A 6,000-nucleotide genomic window follows, 5' to 3' on the forward strand; every position below is an offset into this window, starting at 1 on the left:
CTACTAACTCCCCAGGCCGCCCAGGACCCCACATCCCAAGGAGCAGGGCCCCCCAAAGCGCAGGGCCTGGGGCAGTTGCCCTGGTCCGTCCTATGGACAGGACAGCTATGCCTGTAACATCCACTAGACAAGATGCTTACAGTCTAGATAGTGGGCGGGGAAGGGCCTATTCAGGGCAATGGGCCTTAGGAAAAGCTATCTACCTGGGAAGCCTTCCTGAGAACGTTACAGACAGCCTCCAAGTAATGGCTACTATGATGCTACAAGGACATGATGATGGACTCCATCTTGGGATGTCAGTATTTTTCCACGGACTGGTCTGGGAACCAAGCTTGGAAACAAAGGGTTCCCGCCATATGCAAAAGCTATACAAGGGAGGGAGTGACATCATCTGGTGTTCTTCACTCCCCACCCAAGAAGACTCCTGGAAACACCTGAGGAACAAAGACTGAACTGGGGGAAATGCTGGACCTAGGCTAAAGGAATTTCTAGCCTGTGAATGAAACACCTTGTGTTTCCAAGCTATAAAACAAGTGCAGATTGCCCCTTAAGAGTCTGCAGCCTGCCTGTATCACCTCTTAGGGTGAAAAGCTGCTATTCATATCCAATCTATTTAGTATATTAAGCTTAGTTTGAGTTTTTTGTTTATTCACTAGGTAATCTGCTTTGATCTGTTCACTATCACTTACAATCTATCTTTTGTAGTTAATAAATTTGTTTTTGATTTATCTAAACCAGTGAGTTAGAGTGAAGTGTGTGGGAATCATAATTCAGGGGGCAAAGGGTGTTGCATATTCCTCTCCACACAGAGGGAGGGGGTGAATTTGATGAGTTTATGCTGTACAGTTCCCTGTGCAGAGCAAGATGGTAGAATTTTGGGTTTATACTCCGAAGGGGGTGCACACCTCGGAAGCTGGGAGTTGCCTTAACTGCAGCCTTCCTATGCAGGGGCTGGTTAGAGATCCTGCATGTAAGTGTCCCCACCTGTATGTATGCTGGTGAAAGTGCAGCCGGGAGGGCTTTGCAGTTTGTTACAGCAGTATAGTGTGAGGGGGAGCCCAGGCTGGTGGGTTGAAGGCTCAGTGGTGCCTCAGTTCTAGGTGGCACCCCAGAGGGAACCCATCACACTGGGCTCTAACCTTACAACAGAATAATGTGCTCTGAAGTGAGGCTACTATCGGGGTTGAGAGAAACCCATTTTTTGTTATGGACAAGGTTATTGTTTACAATTCCAAATAATTATGTGCAGCATACCTGTATACACATAAGTTCCGTTACAGTAATTTCTTTTTTTTTGCTGTTATTTCTTGAAGCCTGGTTCAATTTCCCTTTCTTATTTTTGTAAATTTGTATGTAGTCCATTACAAGTATTAGACTCCATAAATAAATATTATATTTTAATCTGTTTTCTCCTGCCTTGTGGAGGCTTATTTTAAATATCAGTAAAGATATACACAGAAAGGGAAGGAGTACCACATGACTACCTTTGAAGCATGCTACTCAATATTCAAAGAGGGATCCAAGGAGAATACCATTCTTGGTTAAATTAAACACTTAAAATATGGATTAATTTGGTGGCAGCAAAATCCTAGGCAATATGAAAGGGGAAAGGAATGTATAAGGGTATGGCTACACTTGCACTTCAAAGCGCTGCCGCGGCAGCGCTTTGAAGTTTTGAGTGTGGTCGCAGCACCAGCGCTGGGAGAGAGCTCTCCCAGCACTGCACGTACTCCACATCCTCTACAGGTGTAGCTTGCAGTGCTGGGAGCCGTGCTCCCAGCGCTGCGGCACTGTTTACACTGAGGCTTTACAGCGCTGTATCTTGCAGTGCTCGGGGGGTGTTTTTTTCACAACCCTGAGCGCGAAAGTTGCAGCGCTGTAAAGCACCAGTGTAGCCATGGCCTTGGTCTTTCCCCTTAACTAGTTATTTTCATTCTTTTAAGGTTTTGGGGGATGAAGCGTATCCTGCCATAATCTTAACGGACACTAACTGTAGTTCTCATTTGATAACCTCCTAGGTTTTTTATATAGTTTTAGTGTTCCTTAAAGCATAGCTTCCCACTGTCAAGGAGAAGAGCTGCCCTGCCTGGGAATCAGACAAAAACTACACTGCTGAAGCTGCTCCTAACTACGTTGACTCTTCTGAAGAGTGTGGGAGGCTGTGATATGCCTCAAAATCTTTGTCCATGCTGCATTTTATCCTTGTTTAAAAAGTTACGGAAAGTACACCAAGAGCAACTCTCCACATTTTAGCAAGTGATGACAAACTGTCATCTGGAGGGAACTTCCATGAAGTAGTCTGTATCACCACTCCACTTCCTCCAACACTCGGTAGATACTTGTGGACTTCTGGAAATTGGATACAGTCAGGAGCAACTGCAGCAGCAGGGTGTGTGCCCGCATTACATCGGCAGGTCTGTGTTGTGCTCCCCCCTTCTCTCCCACCAGTATTGAGGATGCATCTCAACCTACAAATATGTTAAATGTGGGACATCTAAAAGTGCAATAGACACCATCTGGGTTAATACTGGGGCACCAAAACAATGACCTCTCATTTAAAAGACTGTCTTTATAGCTTGTGCTAAAAAGTCAGGCTCTCAGTCTGTCACACACACACACATCCTCAGCAGACTGGGCACAAAAGGGGACACTTAACACAAACTGACAGGTGAATTACACAAACAAGTGGGTGACAAATGACTAAATGTGAAACTATTTTGGAAATTCACACCAGAATTTTCCACATCAACATCTCCCCAAACAGGTGAGTAACAGGGTATGAATCCCTTGACCTCCTGATATTAGCTATTCATAAGTTTTCTCCTTGACATGCTAGTAGTCTCTCACTATGTCTCACTCATCCTTTCAGATTCTTGGGTTGGAGCTACTAGGAACCACCTAGTCTGGCTACCAAGAATTTGACACCAAGATGAGCCAGCAGAATAGTTCTTTATCTCTGTGCAGGGTCCTAGAACTCAACATTCTGTCAAACTTACCTTATAACAATTAAAGTTTTCAAGCTATGAACTGTATTCTCTGAATCCTAACCTATATCACTGGATTGTCAAGATGCCAGTTTCCTATTTGACTGCTGACTAAACTTCTATATTATCTTCAAGACATTTTCCAAAGTTATTTTAGATGACTGACTTATCAGTGACAGGTTTCCGAGTAGCAGCCATGTTAGTCTGTATGCGCAAAAAGGACAGGAGTACTTGTGGCACCTTAGAGACTAACACATTTATTTGAGCATAACCTTTCATTGGCTACAGCCCACTTCATCAGATGCACTGAATGAAACATATAGTAAGAAGATATATATACATACAGAGAAAATGAAAAGGTGGAAGTTGCCATACCAACTCTATTGGTAATTAATTAAGATGAGCTATTATCAGCAGGAGAAAATAAAACCTTTTGTAGTGATAATCAAGATGGCCCATTCCAGATAGTTGACAAGAAAGTGTGACGATACTTAACATGGGGAAATAGATTCAATTTGTGTAATGACCCAGCCACTCCCAGTCGCTATTCAAGCCCAGGTTAATGGCATCTAGTTTGAAAAGTAATTCTAGTTCAGCAGTTTCTCATTGGAGTCTATTTTTGAAGCTTTTCTGTTGCAAAATCACCACCTTTAAGTCTGTTACTGAGTGACTAGAGAGGTTGAAGTGTTGTCCTACTGGTTTTTTAATATTATGATTCCTGATGTCAGATTTGTGTCCATTTATTCTTTCGTAAAGACTGTCAAGTTTGGCCAATGTACATGGCAGAGGGGCACTGCTGGTACATGATGGCATATATCACATTGGTAGATGTGCAGGTGAATGAGCCCCTGATGGCGTGGCTGATGTGATTAGGTCCTCTGATGACAACTTCCACCTTTTCATGTTCTCTGTATGTATATATACCTTCTTACTATATGTTCCATTTTATGCCTCTGATGAAGTGGGCTGTAATAAATGTGTTAGTCTCTAAGGTGCCACAAGAACTCCTGTTCTTTTTGACTTTTTAGTATTTAGAATATTCTTTATGTTACTCTCAAGATTTCCTTTTATATCAATATCAGATTCTCTAATCCACAATCTCAATTCTTCTCCCTTATCAATGAGAGTTTTGCCAGTAGAAAAAAGGAAGAAGGATCAGATATTTTCACTGTACAGTTTTTACCCATAGATTGAGCAAAGCGCTGATCATCTGTCAGAACGGTTACAAAGTCTGTGAAATTCACCTGCCCATCACCTGCCAGATTAAGGAAAGCTCAGCCATAGAGAAAATAAATGACACGATAGACTATGTAAAGTAATAAAACCATCCATTAGAAAATATTATCTATATTAATATGGATTTATTTTCATTTTCTTTCATCGTTACCCTGGATTTTAGCATCTCCAATTTCAATAAAAACCAAATAATTTAACCAGGTGCCTAGTTACAGAGACACAACCAATCTGATATTCCATAAAACAGAGAAAATAAAATCAGCAGACACCAGAAAAAACAGAAAGAGCATGAGGACAGGAAAAATGAAAGCCAAATAGATATAGAATGGGATCTACTCAGTTTGGGATTCAGTTTTAGTATCTCATATGCAAACATGGGGCCTGATTCTGAAAAGTGCTCAGCACCTCTCCAGACTAGGCCTATTATTATTATTATTATTATTATTAATTATTTGAATGACCGCAGTGCCTAGAAGTCCTAGTTATGGACCAGGACCCCATTGTGCCTTGTACAATCACAGAACAAAAAGACAGTCCCTGCCCCACAAGGGACTTACAATCTACCATCTGTATTCTCACATGCACAAACCAATGCCATCCCCAAGTATCTCTCACTGACACATGCATATACACACATGCTCTGCCACGTTGTCCACAATACTACCCATGCACACACATGCTCCATCAACAAATATGTATTGCTATTCTGAAAACATACCATCAATATCTGCTCGATTCAGTGCCTCATGGATTTCTTGATGGGTTATATTAATGCCCACACTGTACAGAATCAGCTTCAGGCCACGCATCTTAATGTTACCCTCTGTGCTGCTGAAAACCTTGAAGACATCTTTGAATGCTGCAAACATATGTAAAGCACTGCAAGTTAACCAGATTTTTCATGCGTGTCTACTGCAACAAAATAACAAGTTTATGTACTGTACTTCCTGAAACAAATGGCTACTCTTAACATTGTCTTTATCTACTCTCTTCAGCCTGTTTAGCACCAGCCACCTTTTTGTCCCTTCCAAAAATCTATTTAGGTTGCAAGGGCTTTCTCCCCTATAGTCCGTGTCATCTGGGCCTGCCCTCCTGCATCTATCTGCATAATTGATTCTCCTTCTTGCATTAAACTAAAACTTCTTTCCTTTCTTGACTATATTTCAATTCCTTTCTTACTCTATTATTTTTTATTTTAAAATATTTTAAAAGCCTTTTATTTTGATGTGTAAAGCAATGTGTGATACACTTACTAGTAGTAATGGAATGAAAATGAGCAACACTCCCTTTAAATCACCAATGCAAAACAATTTTTAAAACCACTAATTTACATGACTGAAGACTGAGTTGAAGAAGTGAGTCAAGGAGGTTCTACATTACCTGCTATTTGCTTTTGAGTTAAGAGTTCCTCATGCTCTCCTGGAATATCCAGAAGACTGAAGAGACCAGATAGATTTCTGCTCCTGCTGCAAGGACACATATTTAACAACATGATTTCTCCTCGCTGTCTTCCCGTTCATGGACAGTCTTAGCCCTACCCAACTTATTAGATCTAATAACATCACTGTCCAAGGTGACAATATTAATTCAGTATGTTAATTAGAATATATCTAATTTAGTATCATTATTTCTAATTCTCTCTCTTTGGCACAGAGTTTTCAGGACTTCCATAGTGGCGCTACAGCCATGAAAGAGACATGGATGGAGGAACCACATATGCTAGCATTAGTCACAATGTATTTGTGTGGCTGCCCACCTATATGTAAGCAGAGTCTGATTG

The sequence above is a fragment of the Gopherus flavomarginatus genome, chromosome 2, assembly GCF_025201925.1.
Source record: "Gopherus flavomarginatus isolate rGopFla2 chromosome 2, rGopFla2.mat.asm, whole genome shotgun sequence".
Classification (NCBI taxonomy): Eukaryota; Metazoa; Chordata; order Testudines; family Testudinidae; genus Gopherus; species Gopherus flavomarginatus.